Source organism: Tupaia chinensis, unplaced genomic scaffold, assembly GCF_000334495.1.
Source record: "Tupaia chinensis unplaced genomic scaffold, TupChi_1.0 Scaffold000093_1, whole genome shotgun sequence".
Taxonomy (NCBI): Eukaryota; Metazoa; Chordata; class Mammalia; order Scandentia; family Tupaiidae; genus Tupaia; species Tupaia belangeri.
The window spans coordinates 7,095,221-7,105,782 of record NW_006159555.1 but is presented as its reverse complement, the minus strand read 5'-3'; the positions used below and the strand labels follow the sequence as shown (position 1 = coordinate 7,105,782).

The 10,562-nt window shown below is 35.3% G+C and overlaps 1 pseudogene; it reads right to left on the bottom strand.

Annotated features, from left to right (window-relative positions):
- Positions 1-1,697: 1,697 nt before the first annotated feature.
- Positions 1,698-10,562, bottom strand: part of LOC102501754 (shugoshin 1-like) — a 91,288-nt pseudogene continuing 82,423 nt past the window's right edge.

Genomic DNA, 10,562 nt, shown 5'->3' with positions numbered 1-10,562 from the left:
GAACAAGACAAATAGTCCAGAATTTTGAAGATCTTGTCTGTTTTATTTTTTCCTACTGTTAAATTATAATATTTTTTACTCCACAACTATAAAAGTAAAAGGACTTTTTAGACCTTATTTGTGGCAGATAATTAACATGAATTTTAGTATGTCTAAGTTTTGTTATATATGCTTTCTATACTTTAATATAACTGCCAGAAAATTAAACTTTCTAAAAAAAATGTAAAAATAAAGTAAGGATTGTCTTTTCCTCCAAAATAGTCATTTCAAGAGGATTTTATACACTGTTCAGGTATCCTAACGGTACTTACATTTTTTTCACTCTCCTCCCTTTGGAATTACCCTTGGTTCTAGTTTATCAGTCACAGACACACAAATCACTCATATTATCTGTTAGTCACACTTCAGTTTGATCAAAAACAGTATTTTCCCCCTGGAATCTTTCACCTAATTTACCATATTTGTGGCTAAACTGGATCTTACTGTTTCCCCAAATCAAACCTGTCCTCAATGGATAAAAATTTTCTACCAGTTTCTATCGTTTTCAGAGAAACGTGTCATGGAATCTGTAGACAATTTTAGCAGAAGAGTTTAAACATTTCAGTTAAGTTCAGTATCATTTTGGTATTTACTTAAACACAAATGAATAAATTGAAGTGGACGGAATCAGTAAAATTTTAAGATTTTCTACCCTTTTAAAAAAATGATCTATCAGAGGTTTCCATTGTAAACAGCCTATAGTTTGGTTTAATTAGATCAGACATGTGAGATTTTTCCATTAGGTCTATGTGGCTTATTTTTAACAGTTCATTTCTTTTCTTTCCCTTTCATTGGTTTAACTCAGCACAATTTACTGAAGAAAGACAGCAAAGACATTTTTCACCTAGAACTTCAACAATCCTGGTATCAGAATAGAAAGTTCAGAAAACTGCAGAAAAATTATTTCATATTCCTTACTGTACTCTGTAATCCTTTGAGGTCCAATCCAGTTTCTATCACATTCATGATTCCATGCCATCCCTAAGTGTGTAACTAACAGTGTAGTTTTTTTTTTTTTCCCTCAGTTTAATGTGAGAGAAAAAATAAACTATGTTAAATACTGAGACTCCAAGCCCAGAGCCTTCTAAAGGGGAAGTGGCAGTAAAAATCTCATTCAAGAATGATTTTGGATTTCATATGTGGTAAAACTTGTTTCCACACTTACATAGGGCCAGATTTCTTAATGTTCTTCATTTAGTTTTTTCACTTACTGATCAGGATTTTGCTCACAGATTTCTACTCCTAGTAACAAATACTTGCCCATTTTAATTCTTGACTTATTTTTTACATAAAACTTGCTTTGTACTAAGTAATTACTAATCAAAGTTTCCTAACATTCAAATAAATTTCTATTTTTTTCTGTTTGCACTGTGTGTAAGACCTGCCATTAAGATGCACATGGATACAACATCTTTAATGATTCTAATTTTTTTCCTTTATGATCCAATGAAAATATTGTTAAAACCTTATGACTGTTGAACTAGAGGAATTTGGGAATGAAGGTAGTTCAAGTTTTCCATTTACATACAAGATATCTAAAAGAGTCAGAATTACTTGTTTATAAACTCCTAAATTGTATTTTGAGGTTCCATCATTACTACTGTGGAATCACCGTACCTGTGGAAGTAAGAAAATATAGAATGTGAAACCTGACTTGATCACATAGCCTTTAGAACATAGACAAGCAAATTTACTTCTCCAAGGTGTTCTTTCACCTAGAAAAAAAGAAAACAAAAATGAAAATCTTTATACATTTTATCAATATTAAGTAAGATACTATATTGATGAAGCCTGAAGATCCTGGAAAATAACAAAATAATAGATAATGAAAAAATGATTGCCATATGACTTATTTCCTAATTAGGGTGTGTGTTTGTGTGTGTGAGAGAAAAAGAGAGAGAGAGAGAGAGAAAGAGAGGTAGAGAAAGAGAGATGGAGGGAGACGAGATCACCATTTAAAGAATTATGTCTTGAGTCACCTTTTGATCTAGTGCTTAAGGGACCCCTGCCTTATATGACCAACTGTTGTGAAAATGCTGGCCCCAGTGGTTTGAAAAACACACTATGTGTGGTTGCATATGTGCCTCACATCTGAAAGGATAGAGAAGTAGAGAAGAAGAGATTGCAGCATGACCTCACTTCATTAGGAGTGCATTCTCCATCTCTCTATCTTTGTCTCTGGCTCTTTGTCTCTCTATCTCTGGCAATTGTACACACCCTCTATTAGAATTTAAGCATATAGAACAATGATTAACCATGGCTTATGTCTAATACATATTTGCTTCCTTAAAGGAATGTCTCAGATTCTAATTAAATTATGTCTATACCCTGCCAATACACCAGACAAGTAATGAAGAGACATCATATATAGATAGCTGTAAACTTCCCCATACTAAAAAGTCATATTTTAGTACTCTTTGAATCAAGAACTTTTGCTGAAACTCCATAAAGTATATTATACTTCACTTCTAAAGTTAGTATATCATGATTGACTAGAAAAGTGAATAATACTGATTACTGGACCTATCTAGGAAGCTATCATTTAATTGGTCTAAGGAAACTGTTAACTAGTTTTTGATGTGCTCTAAGTAACAATTACTGATTTTGCTAATAAATGTTTCCAATAATTATTGATTTAGGAAATAGTATTGGGAAATCTGGAACAATATTAGAGCTATATCAGATCTATGTTATAAATATGCCTCCGCTATTTAAAAATTCTGAGCACTGAAAAGAAACTTTCAAACAGAATCTTGAAGTGAAACAATTTAAAACTCTTTTCATGGTTACATTCTTGTAAACATACCTTCTCCAAGCTTTGTGGACTATTATTTGTCATGTAGTCCAAAAATCAGATTTTCAATACTTATAGTCCCTGGTCCTCATAATAAAACTGTCAACATGCATGTCAATTAATGCCAATTGGAATGTGAACACCTATTCTCTAGGAACTGGGCCGAAACCACCAACTAATTTCTCATAGGCCATTGAACAGTAATGACTTTCCATCACTTACAACCTGAGCTACTTTCAAACTAGTGACCCAGAAATGAAAGGCTCTGTATCCCATTATCATTTCCCTGGAAAATAATGTTCCCTTGAGTTCACTTACTTCTAAACAGTTCTAAACTGCTTTATTGGCTTTAACAGGTTGCATTAGCGAGGCAGAGAAATCAGAATTTCATTAAAATTTATATTTAAAACCTTTTAAGGAATACTCTAAATTTCTATGGTGATGATAGAAGTGTTGAAAAGTAAAATTTACTCTAACGTACTGCAGACAGCAATATTGTTAACCTTAATTCAAAAGCCCTTATTTTTAATATTCATATAGCTCTTTCAAACTAAATATCCATTTAAAAGGATTAGATAATATCATTTCATAAAATTTGAGTAATTATGTGGAAGTAATTGAGTTGCAGCTAGTAGAGAATATGTGTGTGCATCTATAGCTATATACATAAATGACTATGAGTTTTGTATTATGAATATTACTATTACTTTTTAGAGAGCATATAAATTTATGGTGACTTCTATTTGTCTGATGGAAAACATTCTAAATATCAGAGTCTATTTGGAACCATTGTTTACCCAACTCCTGATTTCATAGCATTTACTGAACCATTATATCTGAATTTATCTAAGTTTATTTGAGAGGTACACTATTCTAAAAGCCAATATGACAATAATAGCTATCTCTATGATGCTATAGTCTGAGACTCTACTTGTTTGTGATTCTATGGGTAAAACAATGATAAATAATCGAGTCTCCTAGTTTTATAATTATAAAAGTTCAATTAAATTAACGTAGGCAATTTTTATCATGACTTTTAAGAATAACCCTGAGTTTTGGAGTTACTAAAAATGGGTTGGAATACTGATGCCACCATTTGCTAGCCGTATAACTTGAAAAATCTTCCCAGTTTCTTTATATCCTACTTTCATTATCTATTGTAGGTAAAAGAGTAATATCTATTTCTTCTAATTGTGTAAGAATTAGAAATAATATATGTGATTCTGGCATGTTTAAGCAGTTAATAAATCTTACCTAGTATTATAAAGCAGAAGAATAGCTCTGGAAAACAAAATCTAATTTTGTGATACTTTACTTTTTTATACTCTCAATGGAGTATGTTTAGCTTTAAATAACAGAGTATTACCCAAGTAATTGTGTTAGTGTTATCAACTTCACATAGAAGGTTAATCCAATGGTTTAACTGTGGCTCAACAGTATCAAGATATAAAGTATCTTACTGCCATCCTCAGTGTTTTCCTCACCTTGTCAAGATACATGCTGGGGGAACCAGCAGTTAGCGTAATGGCTATGTCGCTGGACTCTCACGTAGTCGACCGCAGTTCGCGTCCTGGACCTGGTGGCTTAAAACTCACGCCGGGGGCTTGTGCGTGCGTGCCCAAGATCCCGAGAGGAGAATAGAGGAGAAGGGATTGCGGCATGACCATACCCTCTGGGGGGTGATTTCTCGCTTTCTGTCTCTATGTCTCTCTCTGTCTGTCTGGCGAGCGCATGCACCCTATAGCAAAAACCTCTCAAAAAAAAAAAAAAAGATACATGCTGGAACCCCAAGCTTCACACCCTTACCCAAGACGATCTCAGTAGAAAAAAAGGAGGCCTATGGCAAAATAATTTAGCCATTTAGAAGAATGAGTACAGTAAAAATAAAGAAGGGATGATGGCTGTTGGATAGATGATAACACCGTTCATTATTTTCACACAATAAAATTTCCTCTCATTCTAACAGGTATCATAATTGTCAATTATAAATATATAGTATCTGATTATTTAATTAATTTATGTTTCATTCACTAGGCTCTTAGCTTGTACAGAAGCAATTATTTCTTTACTGAAGCTCTATTCTCTGTCTGTCTTCATTAAATACTGGCTGAGTGAATGCATACATAGATAAAAATTTTTTCAAAATACTAAAACTGACATTTTACTGGTTTATTCAAATTGCAATGATTCCAAGTTATGACAGATTACTATTTTGTGCATGTACAAACTAGAGAATATATCAGTAAACTTCCATCTTTAGTAATTTACTCTCTTCGTCATATTTCATATTCATTTGTTGTCTAATGTCACACTAAATGCTTTGCAGTTTCTAACTAGAGGAGTTATACCAACCATTTTCATTATATTATAATTTTTTAATAATATAATGTTTTAGTCTGATAGTCAAGATTTGTTAGGTGCTTATTTTTGCACATTCCAGTACATTTAGCACTTCTATTTAAATTTGTTTAGGCACAGACTCATAATATTCCACTAATCTGCCCTCTCATGTTCACTGTAGCATCATGACCTGAAAATTCGCAAGACAGAAAGATAATTAATTGTGTTAAAAATGCATAGAATTTAAAATTTTATTTTCAAATGATCTTTAATTACAAAACTCTTATGATGTATTATCAACCATGTTTTCCTTTGAACAGTTTTATTGTCATAATTATGACAATTACTCCATTCTGAAAGAACCTATAACTGATCTCATGCTACAATTCACCTTGCTTAATTTAAAGATGAAATAATATCTACATTCAATTTCTGGTTATGAAGAAATAACTTGCACCAATGCTCTTCTTGAAAAAAAAAAAAACTAGAAAATATAGGTAAAATTCAAAGTCCTTCAGCCCTATTTTCTTAGGTGGCATAGGACAAAATACAGATAAGCTGCAGAAGCCAACCACAAAGAAGCAGAGACAAAACAGGATGTCTTACAATCTCATAGGGATCAGAAGCCAAAAATTGAAATTTGAGCCTGCTAAGTTCATGGGGCTTGGGAGACTAAGATTGGGAAGAAAAGTCCAGAATACTGAAAATAGAAACTGCCAGCTAGATTGTTCTTTATATTCATTAGTTTGAGTCTTTTTCATCTGTAGCATATGTATAGTATATTTAAGCTTTTTATAATAAAATAATATTTATTTCACCACTTAAAAAATGACCTTATTCTTTCAACAAACATTATTAAACACTCAGTATATGTTCACACTGTGGATGATGGTAGCCCACACACTCACTAAGAACGTGTGTTATAGTTCTTATTTGTATGGACCCTATAGATGGCAAGAAGAGACTGCAATTGATTTATTATTCAGCAACTATTTGCTGAGTACTTACTGTGCTCTGAAAAATGTCCTGCGTAGTGAATGATGGCAGTTAAAAAATAAAAAAAATCCCCTTCTCTATGTATGATAGAAATGTTCTGTATCTTGACTAAATCAATGTCAATATCTTGATGGATATATTTTTCTACAGTTTTGCAAGAAGTTGTCATTGGGGAAAATTGATAGAAGTTTTATAAGATTTCTTGATATTATTTTTTATAATGGCATGCAAATCTATGATTATCAAAAAAAAACTTTCTTTAAATATTACATTGGGACCAAAAAAAAAATGGCATAATGGTTAGGTTGCTGTATTCCACATGGCTGACCCACATGGCCAACTGTACTTTGAGTCCTGGACCCAGCTGTTTGAAACCCATGCTTGGCACATTTGCATCCATGCACAAAATCCTGAGAGGAAAATGAAGGAGAAGGGATTGTAGTGTTGCCAACTCCCTGGGGGTGATTTCTCACTTCATGTCTCTCTTCTCTCTGTCTCTGTGGCATGTGCACAAAACCTAATGTCTCTCTAAAAATAATTTCCCTTTCCTCACGAGGTATAATTTTATTGCTGCCACAGATGAACATCAAGAACAAATTTATTTTATACATTAGTAGAGATAAGGAAACTAAAAGGGGTGAAAATAGAGGAAGTGATGTAGTTAGGATGGACCCATTTCAGGTGGTGAGAAAGGATTTCTCTACTAAGGCAATTTAAAGAGGGACACAAAGGAATAAACCAATCACATATCCAAAGGAAAAGATGATCATTTGAAGGGACCAGTAATGCAAAGTCCTGGAGTAGAATTAAAAGTAAGAATAATGGGATAAAAATGACTGCAGAAGCATGGCCTTGAGGAAGAAAGAGAGGAATGAGGTCAGAGGGATAGAAGAGAGCCAGGGCAGGCAGAACCTTGACATCTGTATTAGGGACTTAAAAGTTTTAATCACAATGAGATGCAAAACCATTGAAGGTAGGTGCCTAGGTATTTGCACAGATATTATAAAACAATGCTTCAATGTGATAATAGAAGTATATAGAGTAGTATAGAGCTATATTGGTGATAATTACTTCTGGACAGAAGGTTTCTTAGTAAGACTTCATGGTGGAGATAATCTTGTAATGATTTTAGGACATGCTACAGAGCTTTTCCACTTTAAACAATAGCTGAAAAGATAGAAAAGTTTTTTTCTATTGGATAAGCTCTTTGCAAAAAGTTAGAAGTCTGGGGTCAGCAGATGGCGTAGTGGTTACATTGTTGGACTCCCACATGGCCGACTGTAGTTTGTGTCCCAGATATGGTGGCTTGAAAAATCATGTGTGTGAGTGCCCAAAATCCCAGGAAGGGAACAGAAGAAAAGAGACTGAGGCCTAGCCATTCCCCCTGGTGGGTGATTTCTCATTTTTTGCTCTCACTGTTTCTGTTTCTGTTTCTCTCTCTTTGGCAGTGCACATGCCCTATGGCAAAAATTTCTTTAAAAAAAAAAAAAAGTTAGAAGTTTGCTTGGTTTTGCTTCCTGTTCTGTCTCTATTACCCTACTATACTCTGAGGAGGTTCAACATTTTTGGAAAGTAGTAGAGCAAGAAGTTGCAAGTGTGTAGCCAACTGACACAGCTATTCCAATCCCTACTCCAGATGAAAATATCTTGGAAAAAAAATCTTCTGTTTGTATCACTCTTGGATATCTTAAGGTCTCTTCCAGGCAGCAATGTTGAGACACAGAATAAACGGTTCAACTTAAACTTGGAGCTACACAATTTCTTATGAATATTATAATGTCATACAATTCAGCTGAGAAACAATGAGCCTGGAATATGTAGAGGTATTGTGAGATAGAAGACTTAAATTAACATTTTAATGAGGTGAGAAGATGGTGGCCTGGTGAAATACCACAGTCTAAAAGGCTGACCTATAGGGAAGATTCTGGATACATGTCCCAAGACTTTCCCCGATACACTGTGCACACCCATGCCCATAATCCAGACCTGGGAGAAGCTAGAGGTAGACTATGGTGTCATGACACTGTTGATGCTGTCTCACTCTCTTTTTTTCTATCTTCCTTGCTTATAAAATAAATAAATGAATTACTAAATATATATGCATATGTATATTTAAAAATTAAATATATATTTACAAAAATTAACTTTTTCATGCAAAACTAAAATTCCTTCTTTTTGACATTGCTTATTTGAAGTATTCTTTTTTTTTTTTGGAGAGGTTTTTGCTATAGGACATGCTCTTGCCAGGAAGACAGAGAAAGACAGAGAGAGAGAAAGCGAGAAATCACCCCCCAGGGGGGATGGCCACGCTGCAATCTCTTCTCCTCCATTCTCCTCTCACGATCTTGGGCACGCACGCTCATGCGCCCGGCGTGAGTTAAGCCGCCGGGTCCAGGACATGAACCACGGTTGGCTAAGTGAGAGTCCAGCGACATAGCCATTATGCTAACTGCTGGTCCCAGTTCTAGATGTTCTTTAATGACCTTCCCAAAGCAAGAGTTAAAATAGTGAAAACATTACGGCAAAATTGCAGTAGCAATCAGAGAGACTCACCTTTGGCCGGTACTTTACATAAATGTGGATGTTGACGGTAGTCCTCCGTCGTGGATGAAGGGGCGAGTCCTGAGTGGGGGGTATGAGGGGAAGACACAGTGAGACATCCTCACTCTCTAATTCTGTCCTTCCCCATTTGATAACCTTTACATTTTTTTTTTTTTGGAAATGGTTTTGCTATAGGGCATGTGCACTCGCCAGAAAGACAGAGACAGACAGAGAGACAGTGAGAAATCACCCCCCAGGGGGGATGGCAATGACACAATCCCTTCTCCATTTTCCTCTCGGGATCTTGGACACACATAGACACGTGCCTGGCATGAGTTTAAGCCACCAGCCACTGGGTTCGGGACTTGAACCATGATCGACTACATGGGCGTCCAACGACATAGTCATTACGCTAACTGCTGGTCCCGATAACCTTTACTTTTGTAATAGCAAAAATGAAGTATTTCACTGGTTTTGTTTTTCCATTTTGTTCTGCTTCTCTTTCCAAAAGTTCTTTACTTTTACAACCATTTTTTCTTGGATTTCTAACTGAAATTAGTGAAGTGACAACTAGATAATTTAACATCTTATCTTAGTGGATAGAAACTATAGAGATTTTAGTCCTCTTGGTTATTCTCCCTCTGATAAGTCCTGTCTGTTATTCAGAAGTGTGTTTCATGATCTAGGTATGATATCTAAGTTAAGTCTGAATATCTGCCCCAGGCAAAGAAGAACAAAACATTTTTAAAGCAGAATAGTAAGTCAGATAAAATACATGTTGGCAACTGTGTGAAGTGGAGAGAGTTTAATAGAAACTTGAGGCAAAGAGACAGATTAGGAAAGTATTGAAATTATCTATTCGTGAGATAATAAACATGATTAGCGATCAAAAGAAACAGCGGCAAGTAAATATAGAGGGACTATGACACATTATATCACAAAAGCCATAAGGATAAAAAGAAAATAATGAATGACTTAAAGGATATTTAAATAAATAAATGACTTCCCTTCCAGCACTGTTCCTGGAAGTTTAACCTTAACTGACACGGGACTGTGTGCTTCTAGGAGACACCTGGGAATCAGAAGAGATCATGCTGGGGTCAACTGAGAAAATTAACAAAGAAATAATTAATTTAATAAATTTTGAGTTAAAAATTACAAATAATTTTGGGATCAGCAGATGGCGGAATGGCTATGATGCTGGATTCCCATGTAGGTGACCGCAGTTTGAGCCCCGGACCTGGTTGCTTAAACTTAGCCAGGCACGTGTGCGTGCGTGCCCAAGATCCCGAGAGGAGAATGGAAGGGAAAGGATTGTGGTGTGGCCATCCCCCCTGGGGGGTGATTTCTTGTTTTCTGTCTCTCTGTCTTTCTCTTTCTCGTGAGCGCACATGCCCTATAGCAAAAACTTCTCAAAAAAAATTTAAAAATAATTTTTAAATGTTAAGGCCAGCTGGATCCCACATGACTGACCAGTGTGGCTTGCATACTAAACCTGCAGCTTGAGAAACACACCAGGGGCATGTGCATGTATGCCCCAAATCCCAAATGGAGGGAGAGATGGAGGAGAAGGAATTGCAGTGCGACCATAGAGAGTACATTCAAGCTTTTCCTCTATCTTTCTCTCTCTCTCTTTCCTCTCTCTCTCTCTCTCACCTCTCTCTCTCTCTCTCTCCCCCTTTCAGTTATCTCTCTCTGTGAGCACATGTGCACTTTGCCAAAATTTTAAAAAATCTCCAAGGAGAAGTGAATATACCCATTATACCATCTAGAAGTAAAAATGGAAGAATATTGTCAAATTCATATGCTTCACATAGATTCATTGCATGCTCCAAATCTGTGAGAAATCAAA